This window comes from Polyergus mexicanus, unplaced genomic scaffold (assembly GCF_030449975.1).
Source record: "Polyergus mexicanus isolate NDT 795.1 unplaced genomic scaffold, iyPolMexi1.0 SCAF_17, whole genome shotgun sequence".
NCBI classification, from domain to species: Eukaryota; Metazoa; Arthropoda; class Insecta; order Hymenoptera; family Formicidae; genus Polyergus; species Polyergus mexicanus.
Window position 1 is genome coordinate 5,899,866 of NW_027223337.1, and position 22,773 is coordinate 5,922,638.

Below are 22,773 nucleotides of genomic sequence, written 5' to 3' on the forward strand. Positions count from 1 at the left end.
CATCGGTCGGGTTCTTATGCCTTTATTCCATTTTCGCGAGCACCGGCAATCGCATTTTCCTAACCGATAAATTTTCTTTAATCAAGTCTGTCTACGCATTGATAAAAAATCAGATATAAATTGTATTGGTCAGACATAAGAGAAATAATTAAATACACTTCATATATCTATATATCGATACAATTTACAGTATTTTATTAGCACACCTGAAACATGCATTGAAAAAAATAACGCCAAAAACGAGCTCGACAAGATCTCGGGATCGTACGTTCTTCAATTTACTAGGAAGGAAAGGATGACGTTCTCGATAGGGGATACGAAGTAGGTTTGAAAAATTGCGATCGATAGATACCGAACAGAGGATCATCTATAATACATATCCACGTAAACAACTGTCGAAAGTGGGCTGAACGCATTTTTCGGTATCATACTCTTCAATTTGCCGAGGAAGAAAAGAACGATGGTCTCGATGGGATCTGAAGCTGAGCGACAACCTACTCGGGCAAGAGAGGGACTTTTCTTTGACTCGCCGCAATTTCTTAACGTACCGTGGAAAGATAACATCGGGGAGGATGGACGGGTCGGAGAGAGAAAATAATATGACGAAAGGGCAACGGGGAAGGGTGGGAGATGGACGTTCGGAGCGTGCCGAGGAAGTAACTAATTAAAATTAGTCTTCGCTTCGTTGCTAGCTTTCGCTGTTTTTTGCCGGCAATCCCGGCCAGCTCCGCCTGTATAGCGCGGGGCAATATCTCGTCTCGCGCGAGTTTAAGAATCTGCGGGAAAATTTTTTGTTTTTCTTACCCCCGTGAGAGAATGCGGCCCCACCGGCTGCCGGAAACTTCTCGGTAAGCTCTTCGCTACTCCTTTACACTCTAAATTCGCAAATTTCGAGATTAAAAGGGGATGTGGAGAATTGAATTTACAAAACAAAACATGTAACTTTATTCAAAAATGTCTAATATTCGCGATTTTAAACAGCAGATATAAGCTCTAATTTTATACAAAAAAAAAAAAAAAATGAAACTTTTATTATGAAAAGAATCCGTCTTTGAACATTTTAAAACATTCATAAAAGAAATGCGCAATTTCATTCTGTATATAAAATTTTTATTACGATGCAAAGAAAAAGAGAGAGTACAATTATTTCCATCAAACGCATTTATATATTTTCTGGCGGTACTCTTTTTTTTTATTTACCGTAGCGACGCAACAGGACCGCGTTTATTATTAAAATATGATACTCGTGCACGACCGCTAAAATTCCTGCCTGCTTGCACGGAGATGAAACGATCGATGGAATCCGCTCGTGAGAGCTCGTGACGTGAAGCGAACTGAATCCGTAATTCGCGCGACACCGGCTCTTAACGGGAGTGACGTTCCTTCTTCTTCCTCCCTATCGCACGCCATCGCTTCCTGTCTCACGCGGTCGTGAAAACGGTATCGTAAATTATGGGTGCGTTTTACTCGCTCGCCACGTCGGGCCAGGAGGAAAAAGGAATCTTTTGAATGGGCCACGCGGACGCGCGCCCGCGATTTCTTTAAAGGCGCGTCCTCCGCGCGCGTGAGTTTATCTCCTCTCGGTGAGATATAACGTCAGTTATGTACACGCATTCTTTCTCTCGGGCGGCCACTAAATATAAAGACGAATCCAATTTCTCAAGTAATGCGCGATTTCCATCGGAGAATTCCACCCGGGCATCCGGGGCTAATTACGATCGGCCGACGACGTCGCCGACAACGTCGACGCCGACGCTCTTCTCGGGTCAACGGATATTTATGCCGTCATTAACGGGCGACTTTTGAAAAATCTCGGTCGAGCAAACGCACGGCTTTAGAGCGCCGCGTTCTTTGTTACGCTTAAGTGCGGAATTTAAAGGAAGCGTCCGCCGCGAAACGCGTAGCAGTTCGCGTGTAAAAGAATTTAAGCTCACGATCTTTCTCATTTTCATCGCTAGATTCTTTTTTAGTTTTCTCTATGCATGTACACGAAATATCATTTAAAATTTTTTCAATGCTACAAAAAACTTTTCAATGTCATAAGTATATATAACAGCTGATTTCTCCAGATGTTTTCACAGAATTCCGAAGCTTCCAGATCCTCCAACAGAGATATCAATAAACGAGCAATTATATGAGAGAAAAGGAGAAAATATATCTCGGTAATCCTATTAAAATCGGTCTGATACAGCGTATGATCCATAGCGAGAAATTTTAGCCCTGAATTTAAAACAGCACGGCTGCCACGTGGTTATTATGTCCAACTATTTTTTTTTTTTTTTCATTCTCATTCTCTTCCAGCACGTCGCCCGTAAATTACAGACGACAAATCCGGGCGATTTTACCGAAGCGAATGACTTGCACAGGGGACGGACGAGGGTCGGTAAGTAGTAATTCATTCGGAAAAAGGCGCCGTCTTCGGTAAAAATTAAAGGGACCGTCGCGGTTTACCGTAGGGCGGTTCGAAGAAGAGGAGGCCACCTGCGTACAGAGTTATCACCTTGCCGGGGTAAGAACTTACTCGCGACATTTCCCTCTACCCTCCCCCCCCCTCACTCCCACCCTCCAACGACTACATTCTGCGGGTGTAACCGCGCGCGGATTACCCAAATTAAACGGGGGGGGGGCCCCCGTTTAATCCATTGCCGCGTGTCGTCGGGAAACGACGACGTAGCATTGTTCGTTAAAAGAAAATCCACCGGATCTATTTCGGTGCAGATGGCCGTGGTCTTTGCATCAATCGTTCGCATTAATTTTCCTAAAGAAGAAAAATTCACGACGATCTGTCCCGCTCGTTCTTGCGATTGGCTCAAACGAGATTTACTTCGCTAATCGATTGTCACGAAAATCACAAAATAATAGTTTAATATTACACGGCAAAAGAGAAATACTTGTGTCATTAAATGAATATACATACATATATCTGATATAGAAATAAATTTTAGTATCAATTCTTTTTTGCTCGAACAATGTAAAGAATTATCTCTCTTTTTCTCTCTTCTAACATCTTTTTCGCGAATAGAATATAAATAAACTATGTGTTTTAATAAATAATTGCCGGGGAAAAAACGTTGATTTACATTAGTTTAATCTAGTGGAATTTAACAAGCGCTTATGTCTTTGCGCGTGCACATCATACCGCAAATATAAACCAGGCCACGGAAAGGGGGGGGGGGCATGATAATGATAAATTTTCGGACCGTGACGTTTTAAACTGCGAGCACTGAAAATGCAAAAAAGGGCTTTAAGGCCGTGGCCGCTATCGCGCTATTAAAAAAGTTCTGTCGTTCGCCCGCTCGTAAAATGCACGCAGCCTAATCCCGAGTAATTTAAAGGTCCCGGACAAAAATTGGGGATGGGCAGGGAGGAAGGGGAGCAACGATGATATACCTCGGAGGCCGTGGCTATAGGGGAAACGCTGGCGCTGATTCAACGCCATTATGCGAAAGGGTTGCTCACGAAAGTAAAGCTCTCGCGGCGAATATTAGCGCTGGCATTAATAGAGACTTCTTAGAAATTAATAGCCGCGGCCTTTCTGTCCTCATTATTCGCGATACGTCGGAATAAGAAAACAAGGTATCGATATCACACGTCAGATATTACAATATCAATCCTGCGTTACTTTTTTTAAGAACTCTTCGTTAAATTGTATAAAAAAAAAATTTAAATATGTGAAACATGCATATTACATTATAATAATCCCTTTTCTCTAATTTTGAAATGGATAATAAAAGAGCGTTAAGATGATACGTAACGACACTTTGACACGCAAAGTGTATAATATATATTTACAATAAATCTTTGTATACTATTTTGAAATTGCCTATGTGAAACTTCTTCTACATTGACTCGAGTCCCTATACGGCTATATCGAGAGTGGCCTTTGATGCATTCTCCTTTCAATATCTCTCCTTTACTATCCCAACGCAAAAGGTGAATTTTAAAGCGTTGCGCGCCTTCGACGTAATACGGGCAACCTTTGAGCATACGCAAACAAGAGTTCTATCGTATGATGCAGCAGTTTCGTCATTTTTAACTCGGCGTCTTCACGAGAGAGAAATTTTCTCTCTTGGCGCCTTCTTCTTTTTAAGGGAAGTAACCGATCTCCGATGCGCGCGGGATCCACCAGCCTCCCGAACGTACATCTTCTTCCCGGTAAGCTACTTCTCTTTACGCGCGTACATCAGACGGTAGACGGCCTGATGAAGGACGAAAAATGAAACGAGTGCAGCTTTATGGAGTGTTGTTCCGCACGCCTCTCCACTCTTTTTTAATCAACCGAGAGACTCGTCGGCGAGGACGGCCTCGTAATCGAGGATAAATAAGGATTCACGCGCCGGAGCTTCGTCGCTCTTTAAAACTTCTTCTTTTAGTAAACTTCGCCGCTTGCTCGAAATGTTTCGCTGCGCTGCATTACAGTTTCACGAGCTGACAGTGGTACGTAGTACAAGTTGATGTATAGTAATCTACCGGTTTATGGACGATGTATCTTTTTTTTTTTTTTTTTTTTACGAAATTGCTCTCTTTAAATGTAGCTTTTTATAGCGGACTAGTTAGGAAATGTCTGCGTTACGAAAAAAATAACACTCCACATCACGTCATCTGCAATAAAATAATCGATTCTTATAGTTAAAACAAGTTGGTATTAGTATCCATCGCGGCTTCGTAAATCGTTCACGTAACAAAGTTTCCCGTTTATGCAACAAGACAACTCCGACGTAAAATTCGATGTTAGCGTAACGCGTCAGTTTTTTTTTTCTCTTCCTCTCTTTCCGCGTAGCTATAACGCGATCGCTAACTCGTAATTAGCGCAGGAACGTTTTAACGAGACGAGGTAGTTAATGGGGACGTTAACGAAGGAGCGATAGTTCCCTCGACATTCTTTACGTCGTCGTACACAGAGAGGCAAATCGTTTGTCACCTAGTTCCGGCGCGACCACCGCGACTTAGATCCTCCTCGAAATTTTCACCACGTCCGCGTCATTAATTATCAGCGCGTTCTGTCGGTGTAACCTGCTCGCATCAAATTAATCTCAGGGGGCCGAGCAACGAAGCCGGAATTAGTATAGCTGTTAATTTTGAACGCTGTCTCTTCTTCCCCCCTGCTCCCTCCCACTCTTTCTATTTAAGACGATCCGATATATATTGTATGTCGATCCGATCGATCGTATATTTGATCATTCTTTATTACCGTCGTACGGGAATTCAGGGGAAGAGGGAAGTGTTTCTCGTTAAAGTAATCGATGTAAAGTACCCGCGTCTGATATCAGCGCTGCTCGACCGTTCGCACCTGGTAATTGAGTGCGTTCATGCCGTAACAGCTGCATTTGCATATTATCACCACCGTCACTGGTTCCGAGACGTGTGCCAGGCGCGCGCGTCTCGCGATTCTACAAATTTAAAAAAACTCTCCTATGACACGCAACACCATTATCTTCCCATTAACGACGATAACAATAATCAGTTGCAAACGGAAAATAACTAATTCGCATTTCGAACAAAAAGAAAAATAAAATATATCGAGGCTTAATGGCTTAAATGCAAAGTACGCAAGCTTAAAGCAACGAGATAAACAGCTAATTTTAAATTTTTAAGAAAAGACCAAACTTTATGTTTGCATCGGAATATGGCTTTAAATAGTGATTACAGTAAGTATACTTATTTCAACGGTCGTAGCCTTCTTTTTTATCGTGTCTTTCTACGCGATACCCGAGACATATGTCGTGCAACGTAACGAGACGCATTCCGTGCGGACTTTCTCGGGATCAGTTTGTGGATTCCGCGTGACACGATGCATCGCGCGTGGCATTTGCCGTTGTCCTCCTGAAATATTTATGACGATAACTGCGAGGCTGCGAGAGTCCCGCGATAAAGTCTAGTCGACGTGATAATTTGCGCGGGAGCCCGCGGTACCTCCTTACGGACAATTAGCCGTCGCGCCGCGGGCTCTTTATTCCCCGTCCCTGACTTTCAGGTCGCCGGGGAATAAAGAGTGAGCGCGGAGGAGATACGTTCGGAGATGCTCCCGCGCTAGAACGAGCGTAATGCGGCACGGTAACGCGGCTATCTATATTTTAATCAGTCATAATTAAATGAATATTTCATCCGATGCTCGCCGAGGGGGAGCCCGGGTGTAAAGAGGAAGAGGACGAGAGAAATGCGCCGTCGCCGGAGCTTTTCGGCCCTAACAGGCGTTAGAGCCCACGGGAAAGGGTTCGATGCAAATTCGCGCCAGATTGGGAGTAGGGCGCGAGGATGGCGAGGGTGGATTCAGGACGACCATGAAGGGGTGCCCGACGCCATCCGAGTAAGAGGTTAAGGCGCGCGAGGAAGCCATGGAGATGACTAAAGAGCATTGAGAGCGAAGGTGGAGTTGCGAGAGGGAAGAGATGGTTTTAAGAGAGAGGATTACAAGAGGAGATTTTGTAGATGCGAGAAAGAGAGAATAAGAGAGAGAGAGAGAGAGAGAGAGAGAGAGGAAGAGGAAGAAAGGCACGGAGTGGGATGCAAAAAATTCAATGGGAAAGCGCGGGATGAGAGATAGGCCGCGAAATTTGCAGAAACTCGCCGGCGAAGAAATTTGAATAAAGGCGTGATTTGTTTATAAATTAGAATCGGAAATGAGTCCGTGAGAGTGCATATTAAAATGCAACGGGGGGAGGGGGTTTCCGGTCCCCTCAAGTCGAACGCTCGACGCGACAGGCGACGAACGAGAGACTTTCGAGTGACGCCTGGTAAGCGAGATAAAGCAGATCCGCGGGGTCTCTTCAGCGCTCGCTCTTCTCCCGATTTCTGTACTTATTCCGTAACAACGAATCGAATTAAACACCTTCGCAGCCTAGTTTCAGCAATAGGCATAAATTTGTAACTGTTCGACACTATAACTAATAAAAAATACATATCAAGTAACGACAAAGATGTGTTTCTACATGACTAATTTTGCAAAATTATAATACTTTCTTTCATAAAGTCCCTCTTCGTCGAATTTATAAATTTTTTTTTCGATAAAGAATTAATGAATAATTATACTTAATTATAATTATACAAAATTTATAATGTATATACTAATATAAATTATCAATTAATTCTTAATTAGAAATCTGTTAAGATAGTTCCATTACCGTTCTTCCCTGAACGAGATAAAGCCGGTGACAATTCCGGGACTAACCCTGTACAAATCATCTCTCACGGCAATTTATAAAAAGGCATCGAGTGGAACCACCGGTTTACCTTGCAAACGGCCACGAAACGCGTAGCACGATGAATTCTAACGAGATGGGCCGCGGAGGACCGGGCCAAAATCCGGAGAGAGGGACGGGGAAAGGGGTTAGTGGTCGTGCATTTTTCAGTGCGCGCTCGCACTAAAAATATAACGGGACACTGCCGGTTGTATGTAACTTCTAAGGTCGCGGGTTCGATCCCCTCCGGACGGAAAACGCACCGCTATTTTTAGACCCGTGCATCCGCGGTTATGCATGTCGCGCGTACACGCGCGACCTATGTACGTACGTATCTTTACGCGTATTCGCGAAGGGTACGTTCAACCGTAATACTCGCAACCGATGCGCTTTCGTCCACGTGCCGTAAAAAGAAAAAAAAAGGAAAAGAATAGCGAAGTTTCCAGATAACTTTGATTGACTTTTTTATAGCGACTTAAAAATTTTAAATGTCATTCGGATATGCTTTCTTAATAGATCGCGTTACAGCTTCGTCATGTATTCCGGCGACTTTTAACGATCCCATTAAGCTCGAGAAAACGACATTATAAATCGAAGGGATAGAGATACAAATCGACGATATCGAATAAGTATGCCTTCTTGATAAATATCATCCCAAATTTCTTTTTATAATTCGCGTAGGGGTTTTCGCGAGTACGTTAATAACTTCGCAAGGCGATGTAAAAATACGGATATAGAAATACGAAGAATGGGGTATACGAGATCACTTATACGCGTTTAACTGGTATAGGTTTAACGCGAAGAGTACATTCAACCAAGGCATTCACATTGAGCTATCTATACTCGTATAACGCGGCAAAAAAGAGGACCATGACCTTCACGCGTTCGCAGAAATTCTTATGTTCGAATCGATAACTTCTGAGTCGCGCGTTGTAGATTGAAGATACACAGAAATAAGCCAGAAGTATGATACAGATATTCCCTGTATTACGCATACTTAATAGTTTGCTACGGGGAATATCTCCAACTGTTTGTGCTCATAAGTCGTTCACCTATACGCGCCTTGTGATATCGCACAAGTATCTTCATTTATTTATGTAAACTTTAGCGATCAATAATTTCACTTGAGCTACGCTCGAGACCGACATCGTAAGAAATGCGGGGGTATATTCGCGCAGGCTCAGAATTATATATAAAAAGAGCTCATCCGCGAGCTACTTAATACAAGTAGTAAAATTAAATCCGACTTTTATCTTGCGTTATATGTAGAAGGGTAATCGTTTTTAATAGAAAGAAAGAGAAAGGCAGAGATAAAACTGATCTTTACGTCCGAAATTAATCAGCTGGCGCATAAATCGACGTTAGGACGGCTTTAAGGATTCTCATAGATTCTCTCTGTCTCCTAATCCACACCGGCCTTCGCGAACGTTTATAGGGAAGTTTGAAATTGCGATCGCCCTCCGCGGACGTTTCACGAGAGCGGGTAAACCCCGAGGCATTTAAGGGCGTGCCCTTGATTGGCACGGAGGTTGTTAAGGGGGTTAGCAGGCCACTGTGCATGCGCCACTAGCCTAGGATAGAATCGAGACGGAAGGGGCGAGGAAGAAGGGTTAGCGAGCACGAGATGAAACGCTATCGTAAAATCTGCCGCCATTGCGACGACGTTATATTACATTTATATTGTAAGTCCGAAATGCCACGCGAAATGCTTCGGGGTATTGATCGACGAATGCGGAATCGCGAGCACGCGTCCCTCGTTCGCACTTTGGCACTCTAACACACGCAAAATGACAACGCACACATATATTGAAAACCCCATAAAAGCCCCGTCTCCAAAAGCTATTCTCTCGCTGGATATTCGATCATAAATGTTTTTATGTAGCGATGCCACTACATGTGCAATTTTCACGACTTCGATTTTTTTATTTGTCAAATATTTGATTTGATGAAATTATTACTGAATTATTTATTTCAAAAATATTCTTTAATTTCGCAAATATTACGAGAATCGATACACAACATTAATTTATAACATCTTTAATCAACTCTAATATTCCCAAGTTAAATTTTTTACATTTAAAAAAAGATTCGATTAATGTTATTGCATTATCGCATATCATATAATATTATAACATAAGAGTAATATTTATCGTGTAAGAATACTCATCGCGTAAACAAATAAAAATGCAAACGATTACGTTTAATGTAAAATGTGCGATACTTGAACATATACGCGCGAAGATCTATACATTAAATTTCTTTACCACAAATCTGTCCGCTCTTCAAAATTCCACATTGAACACGGAACAATGATTTCGAATAAAGCGCTTTGCTCGAGCTAATCGATATCCATTGGCAAGTGCTCGCGAGACCGATAGCAGCTGGGCGATGAATAGCTCCTAGTTGAAAATTGTACAAAGAGCGACTGGTATATGCACCAGCCGGATATACATACCTCAACTGGTACGAATAAATTAGCATGGGGAGAAGTCGAGCGACGTCGCGTTAAGGGTAAGGGGTAGAGTTAATTGGCGCGCTAACTTTGTCGCACGCATGCATATAAACATATTCGCGCACGCGTGCACGCTCTCCTTTCTTCTTTTTATACATCGAAACCCATATACGAAGCAGAGAACGCAAAGTGAAAAGTTCCTTTAATCATCGTCGAATAGAAACAGCAATCGATATGTAGCATTGTAGCGTCAAATACACTCACGTCATGAAACGCATTGAAATCATTCTAGCTCCGCGCGATGTCTCAACAATGTTTGTCGGTGAATGTTTTCAATTCTACATTATTAGCCATTATAATGTATTGTCTATTCGAGTAAATAAACATGTAGATTGTATAAATAAACCGCAAAAGATAAATAAATATTCAGATCACAAAATAAACATCATTTAAGGATCATAAGGATCGCATGAGCTATACAGACATTTACCAAAATTTATTAAACTTAATAAGATTTCTTAATTTTATCATTTATTTTTTGAACAAGATAGTTTCTAACGAATATTTGCGATCGATTTTCTACATCGTCAATTTAAAGTTGAAAAATACAAAGATAAAGAACTACATTACAACTCTTGAGAAATAACGATTCACTCCGATTTTCTTCAGCCTTTCTCTAGCACTGGCATCGGAACACTGTGACTTGTAGAACTATTTACCTTCTATCTTATGCCTCGAAGATTTACGGGGTCGAGAGCTTTTTTATTCCCTCTTCACGTACGACTTGCCTCGTTAATTCAATTATGCTTTCCCCCGCGATCGTACGATCCCGCTTTACGATTCGCCAGAAAGTCGTTTGATGCGCCGCGGTTGACTCGACTCGGAATCGGGGAAAACGCTTCTATAAATCGTAAATCGAGGGAACGAGAATCGCGATAAAGTCGTCGATCGATTGCAGCTCTTTACGAAAGCGCGTCCTCCGGCTAGAATGTTTCGGCAACCATTTCGTGTAAGAAGGCAAAGCTTTACTTCAAGACACGTAAAAAAGATATACAATTTTTCTTATTAACCCCATAGAATTAGAAATTTCATTATCGAAATATCATCATTATCGATTTTTCTTTTTAAATAATATATGGGAAAAATTATTAGATACGCTGGAACGTTTCGAATTTTTAAGATTGTTCAAAATAAATTTGGCGCATCTATCACTTTATCGATAAAGATGAGCATATTTTTTACACGAAGAATTATTTTCTCGCCATCGACAGACCGTCATTAATGCTAATGCATTTTATCGGGCTGGAAGTAGCGAGGTAAGACGAAAGCAGATTTTCATAAACTCGATCATTAAATGAAGCAAGCGCGCACGGCGGTGGAATCGAGTCTATTCCATGCAACGCGATTCCCATAGAAACAATTATAGAGCCGTAAATTATTCTCAAATGCCCCGAGGAACTTGCTCTTTATACGCTACGTTAAATTGAAGACTCTTAATAGTGATGTAACGCCCGTGTTCGAGGCGTGCGTTATAATTAAAGAGGACGTACTATCCCGGCAATTATCGTACGGTACCGCTAAAGCGCACGACATCACGGCGATCGCATAAACCTGGAGCACGTCTTCTGGTTTGCATGCAATGATTTTGCATGCCTTTGCACCTCGTATAACTAATTATGTTTTTCGACTTCACCGTTAATTTTACATAAACATATTTTCTATATCTACATATGTATATATATTAAGCGATTAAAATACGTAAGGGAATTTCAGTAAAATTACAAATATATTCTGCACATCTTATAAATTTATATTTCTGCAATTTTACTATGCGGTGCGATTAATTTCAATACCTTGCGAGACATAATTAGGAATTAGACAAAGGTTATATAAATTGCGCTATTATATTATTGCATATGTAATAAAAAAGTATTTAAATATTTTTGTATACGAAGATGGGTATATATAATTTCAGAAGAGAGATCTCAACATTGAAGGATTACAGATTTTTCCGAATTACATAAGTGTAAATCACCAGCACGTGCAGACCTCTCTAATTAATCGACTTCGATCGTCCGGGAGCGATAATTGGCACATTCAGACCACGCGCGAGTCATCAAACGTTAACTATATCGAGGTACCGCTTTAGTCCTCTCGACAGGACGACCTACATTACCATGTGACGTTCGTGGCGACGAACAGGGGAAGCGGATAGAAATCCGGGTAGAGGGTCGGGTTTTCCCCGGTCGCCTTACCCCATCCTCGTATCCCCCACGAAACCCTCCGAAACGCCCTTCGAAGCAATCCCCAGTTGCGAAAGTGTTGTCGTCGTTAAGATTCTCGTGAAACTCCCTCGCGAAACACGCGCCTCGCCGGATGCTCTCGCGTGTCTTGTCACGGCTCGAAACATCTCCCTTTCAATCCTCATTCCGACTCCGAGAGCCCGAGGTTTCGCCCTTCCGAATTGCGAATTGCGAAATGTACTATCTGCGATATCAAGGCACGTCGTTCACTTTAACATAGATCGGCTAGCACGTTTGATTTGCCGCGTACCGTTGAAATCTCGATATATCATCAGCGACGTGTCGCCGTACATTCCAGCTTTCCCTCAACGAAATACAGAAATACAGCAACGATTTATTCCTATCGCGATGGCCGCGATAGAATCGTGGAATACGATTTCGGAAAGTTTGCTATTCGCGATATATTCTTTCAAATATATTAGAATAGATGACATTAACTATATGACGCGGAAGCGCGGTGTGATTTGTGACATTTTTTCATAACAATTAAAGATATCGCTATACGCGAGTACGTCATTTTCCGCGATGATACCCCGTTGTTAATCCCACCGTTTTTTTTTTCCACTTCCTCCCCGGGCAGAATACAGTTTTTCCCCGCGAAAGAATGTACTCTCGGTTGTTGAAAAGGGAGGCAGCCTATTGTTACGAGATTGCAAAGGGAGCCCGTTTTCGGTAGTATTGTCCGCAAAGAAATTCGAAACTTTGCCTCGCGGAATCAGATTCTTGGAGTTTATACAGCGAGTAGAAGGTGTAATTATTAAAGTGAAAACTCGGCCCTCGGCTCCCCTTTACGTTTGATAATCAAAAGGATAAGCACATCCGGGGTTTCTATTGAAGGCACGAACCGAAGCTCGATGAATGCCTCGTCGCGACGACGATCTTACCGGCATCGTAGCCTAATTGATCGTGTCGTTCGCGTATTATCCTCTACGTTGCCTACATATTATTATTTGCGATTCTAAATCGAATCTCGACGGAATAAAGAATCGACTGTATCATCGTCCAATAGATAGAAAAAATAAACGATAAAGAAAGTTCCTGCGATCGAACCTCGAAAATCCCGATTGATCGCGAACCAAATGATGTGCGAGCGAGCGAAGAATCCATTGACGTAAAAAACATGAGGAACATGATTTGGGAATTGCGTAAATACCGTACTTCTTGGTCAGCTCCCTCATGTTCAACAGGGGATCGGGAATTGCCGGGATCTCGGCCGGTTCTCGATTAATCCTTCGGGAGGTGGAACTCTGGCCCCTCTGCATCCGAGACGCGCGCTCTTTTCTCCTCCTTCTTTTTCTTTTCTCTCTCTTTCTTTCTGCTTCTTATAATTCTCATCACGAATAGAACGCGCGATGAAACACGTGAGTTTTTGTCCGTCGTGAGGATAACGAGCGAGCAAATTACGGTGTTCGACGTAATGATCGAAGAATGGTGACTTTGTGATCGTCTAATGTAATACAACGTAAAGGCAACCAGATAGAGAATAAGTCGAGAAGATGCTTTCTCGGGACAGTGACAAGAGTAAAAATAACGCGTTGAAAAGAACGATGAATCCTCTCTAAGGAAACAAGCGATTATTTTTATCCAATTCGGTAATAACAACGATAAATCTTTATGTCTCTCTTTTTTTAAATATATATATACACACACCCCCCCTATATATCGTTTAGCTTTGACATCGTTAACGAAACAATTTTTTTCATTTATTCGTTATTTTCCATGTTTGTGACTTTATCATTTAATTAAATGATTCAACTCTATATGCAATTTTATTCTCCATAACGACGGAAAATAACGGAGGTTGTTATAAAACGCAAAGTCCGATAAACTTTTTATCTGCACTCATGTGTGTAAAATTCGCGTGGCATCGAGTAATTAATTGCCTTTCAACTTCGTCCATCGATGTAATATTAATGCCGCTAGGCTTGACTGGAGAGGTGCGATCGTTCGTTTAGAAATTTACGTTACCTAACCAGATACGCTCGCGCTCGATAATCGAACGTAATGTCTCGTGAATTTTCGAGGCTCGTTACGCGCCCTTGCTCGCGGGAATTACAAAGCGAGCGAGCTGACGCGTCGTAAATGAGAGTCATCTGCATTTGAGAGGCGAATGGCGATGATGAAAATCACAGATTTTAAAATTTCTCGCTCGAATAAGCTGTGTACCGTTTGAGGAGATTTATAAATTTACGACTCAACGTTGCATCCGGGCATTTAGGCCACTCTTAACGGCCGCGCACGAGCGTACGATTTGTTAGTTTTTAGAGAGAAAAGCGAATAAAAAAATAATTTGCAGTCATATACTGGCAACGCGAGATCCCATCCTCTTGACGGCTCCGTTTCGCTTGGGGTCCTGACGGAAACACGTACTGTATACAATAATTTTTTACGAAACTTTAGCCCGATTCTCGTTGAGCATCGCTCAACGAAATCCGCCATGAAAGTCGAAACGACAGCCGGACTGGGAGAGATTCGAGACTCTCGGGAACACGTTCGTTAATTACGGAATGAGAGAAGAACCCTCCTGGGATTCCTGTTACCGCCCGTTATCCGATCCGTAGGTGAAACCAGTCTTCTTCATCGTGTCACGATCGCGGCGTATGGCGGCATAAAGCGAGAGTAACGCGAAAGTTTGGTAAGAAAGAAACGAGGGGATGGATTAGCAGAGGCAACAATGCGGGATAGATTTGCGAAGAAAGTGAATAGGGCTGCGAGAAAACAAACGGAAATTGCGGCTGTTAAAAATAAAATGATTCTGTGATATATATGTGCACAAAAAAAATAAAGAAGCAACATCATCATATTTGCGAACCCTAATGCAACCAATTTGGCATAGATACTTTATAATTCTCTTTGAATTTATATTATAATTCCAATTGAAAAGAAAGTTTCCGCTCCGATTGCCGCGATGTTTGATTCTATAGAAACCGTAGAGAGATGATAGTTCTCTCACCCCAAAATCCCATAAATCATCCACGCACTATACACATTTCCCGTATTACAATTCTCCGATAAACCTACGCGAATCCCGCAATGAAAGAGATAAGAATGATATCCTCGAGATCGAATTTCTTTCAGCGCGCTCTCCTCGCGATGGCCCTTACTTATAAATCAACGAGTTGCTGCAACGGCTCCTCGTGGAATTTCGCCATCGCTGATATTTCTGCGGTTAATAGCGGATTTACAAGAAATCAATAAAGAAGTGAATCAAGTGGATGTGACTTACTTAAGCGTTTTTCTTAGAAGAAAGAAAAAGAGGCAAGCGAGTAAATTGCGATTCCAATTGCTTCGCCACCAATTTCGCATAAATCCGCCGACGACGTCGAATGATCGACGTAACAAGAAGAAAGCAAAATCGGGGGAGGATCAAGATCGAGTATGTCGGATCAGAAAATCAGCGAGAAAACTGCAAGAGGGAGTTAACCGGCGACGTGAAGAAGGGGAGGGGGCAAGGCAAGGGGACGAAGGCGGTGGCGCGCCTCCTTTTAACGTCGGTCTTCGATCAGCGCGCATGGAAACAAGAGCAAATTCAATTACACCCCCGGATTCAATATTGCTCGGCTCGTCCGCTCTCGTGGAGAGGGTAGCGCTAGCGGCAAACACCCCATAAACAAGGGGAGATTCTATACGCGCTCGAGTCTCCTCGAGAGGAAGACGAAGCGAGTGGGGGCGCGTGTACATGCGCAAAAAGAGGAGGGAGAATGCCGAGGGTTAAGGATACGAGGATGAAAAGGGGATACGGCCGGGGAGGTTGGAACAGACTCAGAGGGATGAAGAAGAGATGTGGAAAAGGATGGACGGGGGGGGGGGCCCGGATCGATTCCGGTCGACTGTACGTCGCGAAGTGCGTATAAGTATCGCGAAGGAAGGCGAAAGATTGATAGACAAACGGATATATGATATATCTATCAAGGAGTTTGGAAAAGACAGAGAAATGCGTATTTAATCAGCGAGAGTCATAAATCACGTCACTACGTATTCAAATATTTATGTTTTTAAATAAGCATCTGTGTATACTGAAAAACATCGATAATAAAGATAAATGGAATTATATGTATAAGCGATATTTTATATAATTATCGCTGTGGTAAGAAAGAGAAATCATTTCTTCTTCGTGAATATTATATAAATAGCGTAAAACAGCACTATATAATAGTCGAAACGCGAAATATCTAAATTTCGACGAGTTTAAATTCAGCTTAAGTTAATCTTGATTCAATCTTGACCAGAGAGTTGACATAGAGCTGAAAAAAAAGATTGTATTTTATCGGGAAAAAAAAAAAAAAAAAAAATCTCTTAACGGGCAGAAATTGATATATTCTCAAAATCTCAATTTTTTTAAGTACAATTTAACTCGTCTCTCTCGACAAAAGTTCATACATCGGCATATAACAGTCAGAGATAACGTCGCAGATAACGATGACAACCACGACTCGAAAAATTCGACACGTTCGACGCGTATGTCGTAATGAAATGAGCAGGAGTCACCCTCCTTTTTCGACTCGGTGAATAAGAAATGAGAATGGGGTACTTGGACAAAGTAACTAATCCTCGTGTCGCGGCGAAGCTTACAAAAGATTCGCTCTCGCGAGTAAAGGAGGGATGAGGTGAGGCTCTCTGACGGTAGACGTGGAAGGAGAGCGAGTTCCAGACTCCGACTCGTCTTCATAATGCATCCGCCATTCCTGTACGCGTGTTTCCCCGAGCTTTTCTTCATCCTGTCGAGCGGCCCTGAATACGCGGAGGGATCTGGGCGAAACACAACTGCAAACGCCTCGGATATTTTTTCATAAATTCGTGTTCCTTGACATTGTCATTCGAAATTCTAATGTTATCTTGTTTAGAAATATAATGTTGCATTTTTAAATTTATATATATGTAAAACATGTAAGATTTTATTAATATTAAAAATGTATATCAAATAAAATCCGTCAAATGTTTACCGAAATCACACAAAACTAGCATTACGCAGTTTTTACGAAATTATTTTTTAGCGCAGAGAGGAATTTCATGAAGCCATCTGTTAACATCATCTATACACGTGCAAAATCGATATGTCGAAATCCAACTATTCTTTCGCGCTATTTTAATCTCTACGAGCAAATAACAACGCAAAAAGCGCTTTGCGATAAATTCTGTGGATGGTGATTACGATCTCTCGCAGCCACAGAGAATTGCCATAGGATTACGATGGAATGGCTTGTGTGCGGGACTATGAAAAAAAAAAAAAAGCATGCGAGAAGGGAGGTACGTTGCGAAACGTGTAACTCGTGTAAAATTGCGCCAAAGCTCGAGTCGCGACTCGCGCGGGTCCCGTATATACGCGCGTTCGACAAACGCGCGGCACAGTCGGTCGGGTCCATCGAGACGCCATATGGGCTGTAAACTACTTTCGATGGTTGAAAAAGCTGCATAGGTGCCTTGTTAGCGAATAATGGCGGCGCGAATATTACGAGCGCAACGAATGTATCGCGCGTTGAGGCGTTCGGGTAACGGCTCGCGATCTCTCGCGAGCGAACAACGGTATCCCGTTTACGACAACTGCAATTTCCGCCGCGAGAATGTCGTCGCAACACTACATCACTCGACATAACTTTTGCTATTTGATCTCCTCGAATTATTCCTGGTTATAATTTATGAAAACGATTGTCGAAAATGAAAAGATGACGAAACTATTAAAAGGATTAGTGTAACGTATTAAGAGGCCCTTTTTATTATATATTAAATATTTGTGTACGCGAATGAAGGAAGCAATCGTTTCTCCTTGTGCCAACGGCAAAAATTGAACTCGTTAAAATTGCATCGATTTCCTTTCTCGAGATTTAATTAGAATTACGTTTGACGATCGTCACTCGAGGCTGTCGCTACTCCGCTCCCATTCCCATTTACCGCGTAATATGTATTATGTGCCGGCGAGAGAGGGAGACGAGGAGAGTGGATTTGGATCGAGGCAGATGGTACGGTCGGGAGACCGTTCGGGGGATGACCCGAGTTGCGGCAGGAAGAGTCGTGTACGAGTTAAATCCTAGACAAACCTACCGAGGACCGACCACACGCTTTTTAAACCCTTTCGGCGTGGGCGCGGGCTGCACCGAACATAATAAAGTTAACGCCGCGTTAACCGACTGACTGACTATAACGAATCTATATGCATTGTGATTATTTATCATCGCAAACGCTAGAGATCGTCTCTCAAATACATCTCACGACTGCGTTCTTTGGGGAAAAAGGAGCAATTTTGCAAGAATATTATATTATCAATTTTACACTAGCGTGTAAAATAAATACGCAAGAATTAATTCCGTTAAAATGTAATAAATATTAATAATCGTAATTTATTTAAATGTAACTGAATGAGCGATAAAAGTCATTGTTTCCATGATAAATCGGCGCGCGTGCGATTCCGGCAATTCGATTTCTAGACCGTAGAACTCATACGACGACGCAAACTTTCTCTGCACTTGAATCATAGATCTTTATCGGGCAGGCTGCCAAATACATCGTCGCCCTTGGCGTTTCCAGTTTACCGGTTCGATGATATCTCGTTGGTTTCGCACCCCGACTCACCCCTTTAACGAATACATAGAGTGAGCGCGGAGTGAGAAAAGTGGCAAGCAGACGAGTTCCTCGCGCGAGTTGACAAAAAGCTTGATTTACCGCATGAGACGTCTGTTTCTGTCTCACTGTCTCAGATTTATGAGACTCTTTCACGCTTAATAAAGCCCGTTTAACAGAATCTGATAATAAATCGCTCGCGATTGAGAGATCGTTCGGGAACCGTGTGCCGGAAAAATATCGAGGTAATATATACGGAAATACATAAAAGTAAATCTTCGATTCTCGACGGCGGGACACATGTCGCGATCCTACTTACGGATGACGGAACCGCTCACGTCGGCGATGCAACGACCGAAGAACGAACGTCGCCCAAAGTAACGCGAAACACGCCTGCCGCGAGAGAATGACGTTGAAAACAAGGCGAATTAACGGGGCGCAATCTCAGACGCACCGTCGACCGTTTTAATTAAACGGATAAATCACGCGAGATTCATCAATGAGAGACGCGAGATGATATTAAGTTTCGGTGAGAAACACGCGAGAAGAGAGAGAGAGAGAGAGAGAGAGAGAGAGAGAGAGAGAGAGAGAGAGAGAGAGAGAGAGACAGAAAAGCGACAATGAGACGAGCAACGCGTTTATTATGCCAACAATTCCTTTACGAAATTAATCGTGCCTGGAAAATTTCAGCGCCCCTCTTCGCCCCCGATCTCGCGTTGGGGCTTAAATCACAGCGCTGACATCCACAGAGTGTAATTGTTACTCTTCTCGGACTCTCGCAACCCCAATCCCCCCCTGCCCATGTAACCATCCCCGGTTCGCGCCACGAGCATAAAGAATCCATAACTCAAACGACTCGCGCTTTTTCCGTTCCTTTATCCGAGAAGAACCGCGCCCCTCTCTGCGCGCGCGAACACCTTCTTTCTTTTTGCAGACACGTCGCTGGATGCAGGCGACTCGTCGCTTCAAGGCGCACTTAATTTCCGTTCGTGGGCTCTAGCGAACGAATGGCTAAAGTTTTTCTAACGGCCTCATCGTCTCGCTTAGCCCTTTCGTTCCATCGCGGTTCGCCAGCCCGAGATGATTGCTGATTAGCGTCGATATTAGCGATTATTTATTCAAACATAAATGCGTGCGATAGCGATTATTAATAAATGATACAAACATTATTTAAAAGACTCGTAACAAGGGATAGATGTCGAAGGAAAAAAACTTTTTTTCCATATAAAACTTCATTTTTTCCCATCGACATGATATCTAGAAACGAGTGATCATCGTCGAGACGCAGATATCGACGAAATCGGTCACCCTCCGGACGCGAAAACCGTCGTCTTTGCGATATTGCGAGACGTCTCACGCGAGAGCGAAAAGGGCTCGGAGGAGAACCCGTCGCTTCGCTTTCTGTATCTGTTTGTGACGCATTCTCCGAGTGCGTAGGGCGCACTCCTCTCTCTCTCTCTCTCTCTCTCTCTCCTCGCTCTCTTCTCTCCCGCGTTTCCGAGTTTTTTTCCCCTCCCAGTTTTACTTTCCCTCGATGCCCTCCCGGGGGAGGATTTCGCCGGGGGCGAGCAGCGCCATTCTGCCGGCGACAAAAGTAGAATTTCTTGCTACTGGTGCTGGTGCACTCGTTCGGAAGGCGGCTCCGCCGCCACCGTCTTTCTCTTTCTGGGGTGGGAATCTGTCGCTGGCAGATGATCCATTGAAACGAATCTGTACCCGCCAATGTACGACGATACGCGCCGCCACCCATGAAATCATTCAACGACACGCGACCCACCCGACGCGACACGTGCGGTGTCTGACTTGACGTAATGTGATGTGACGTGACGCGATGTGACGTGATGTGACGTGACACGATACGATGCCGGGCGTCGCGACGCTACGCTTCTGCCTATCGACCAATCACCCGAAATGTATTCTAAGGATCGGGCTAATTAAAAGATTCTGTTGAGATAGAATGATTAAAATTTCGTTCGTGAAAATCTGGTCCCATTGCATATCCCATCATCGAAGATTACGCAATGTCATGATAAAATTACAAAGTGAGAGATATCAAGATTAGATATTATAAAAACGTTGCTATTATAAAAACAGAGATGATCATCGCGCACAATGTATAAGATTTAAACTGGACAGCTTAATATATTAGAGAATGACAATGCTAGAAATATTCTTATTAATATTATAAATTAGATACAAGCTTCAATATGTTATTCTCATGACAAACTAAAAAACATGTAATTACAGTGTCTCGAGCAATAGATTTTGAAGTACTCTTAGAATTTCCTAAAGTATATTGATATATATATCGATATTCTCGAACATTCTCGCGCTAATTCAAAAGTATCATCGGATCGATAGCAAGTATCCGAGATAAATCTTGAAATCGTGCTCGAACGATTTTCTTGTCGCCAAGTGAGACATTACGAGTAAGAAACTAATTCGGCTCATCTAAAAACTCGGAATCGTTCGCGACGCGCGTCGGAAAGAACAGAGCGACCGAGTAAAACGATCATCGTCGTCGTCGTCGTCGTCGTGATCGTGTTCGTTTTTTTTTTTCCCCGGGAACGTGGGGCGCAAAAAATAAAGGCATTAGTATTGATCTCCGTGAAATTAATGAGGAAATCAGAGACTGGAACGCGACCGCCGCCACCGTCGCGGCGAACGAGGAAACGGAAGAAACTTTTCCCAACTGTCATTTGTTTCTCGGGACCGCCGACCACCCCAGTGGAAGCTGCTCCCAAGACCGATGTCGTGTTTCTCTCCTCTACGTCCGACGACGGTGACGCACACGACGCGTCCCGTCCCTCGTGACGTTATACGCGTCGTGTCTACGCGTTCATCTAATCGCGAGCGCGGAGGGTTGTGATCCCCCACCCCCCTTCCTTTCCTCCCCGCCCCCCTCCCGACGGAAAAAAGATGACTGTTCTCTGGATTATATCGCCGTGTTATGCGAGGACAAATAACGGTTGTTACGTGGTCCACGGTTATGGTTACAGCGTGCCATCATTAAGATACGACGCGATGCGGGCTGCGCGCTCGCTATTGTCTCTCTTTTATTACCTTACTATGTACATATATTTTCCGTTATATTATATACGAGGTACACTTACGAGCCTCTCAGAAGTCAAACTGATCGGCTCCATTTTCATAAATCTCTCTTAATGTTAATATCAGGATATTATAATCTAATCATGTGCTCTCTGATACTAAAATTAAGAGATTTATAAAAAGTGGAATTGTGTGATCAGTTTGACTTTTAAGAAGCTCGTATATCAGCTCGTAACTTAAAGTGGCGTTAGAAGATTATGCTTCTGTAAGTGTACGCGCATGTAAAAATCTAACGATCGATATTGTATTATGGCTCAAATATATCTCTATCGTCATCGTGATCGGCGAATTTTCAAAGTAATCTCTCCTTCCGTGCTCGCGCCCCACCCTTAAGGACTTTAAGGACGAGTCACGGGCTCAGCCCGGGACCATCTGCAACGCAAATACACTAATGTTTCCTTTTGCCGAGTGTATTGCGCGAAGAGGGCGGCGGCAGCTTGGATACCGAAACGAGGGGCGGGATCGGAATGTTGTCCCGGTTTTTAGCGAGCGATTGAAAAAATTCAAATCAAATGCAAACGAGGGCAAGGAATTAAATATCTCAGTCTCGAGAGAAAAAGGGGGTAGGTATATATATATATATATAGGTAGGTAGCGGTAAGGGGGAGGAAAGTATTGGCGAAGAGGAAAAGCGAAAACGCGGCCGAAGAATGCGAAACTCGCCTTCTCTCCGGGATGAGAAGAGGAGAGGAGAGACCGCGCGAGAGAACTTTGTATACGCGCCGAGTGGTAGGAGTGGCGGCGCACTGTCACGCCGAGAATTAGTTCAGGATTAACTGGTGGGGCTTCGAGGTGATTATTGGAGCTTTGCCAGTTGGAAGACGATAAGACCCTGTTAATCAGCCGGGCCGCGCGCCTTATTCCTCCGCGCGTCTTGCAACGAGCCCGGCGAACAGCGCCTCTCTCGCGTTCTCCGGCCGCCGGGCGGACAATAATCTCGTCCTTTCCTTCCTCCCCCTCTCCTCTCTTCCTCCTCATTTCTCGCCCCCCCCCCCCCGATCGGACATTCCCCAAATCCGGAGAACTCATCTTCTACTTTCCAGAGATCCCGGGGCTCGTCAAAAGGGAGGGAAGCCCCCTCCGCGAATTTTCCTTCGGAGACGGCGGCTTAGACCCTGCAGGGAATAAGATGATGAGGCCACGGCGACGCAAACGGAGAGGCGATTGCGTCGTC

At 43.3% G+C, this 22,773-nt stretch overlaps 2 protein-coding genes across 2 annotated transcripts in view; one reads left to right on the forward strand and one right to left on the reverse strand.

The window, feature by feature from the left end:
* The window catches only part of Dh31 (diuretic hormone class 2), a 275,640-nt gene that overhangs the window by 213,080 nt on the left and 39,787 nt on the right, over positions 1-22,773 (reverse strand). The window lies entirely within an intron of this gene.
* The window catches only part of LOC138940682 (MAP/microtubule affinity-regulating kinase 3-like), a 197,253-nt gene that overhangs the window by 93,943 nt on the left and 80,537 nt on the right, over positions 1-22,773 (forward strand). The gene's annotated exons all lie outside the window — the stretch shown is intronic.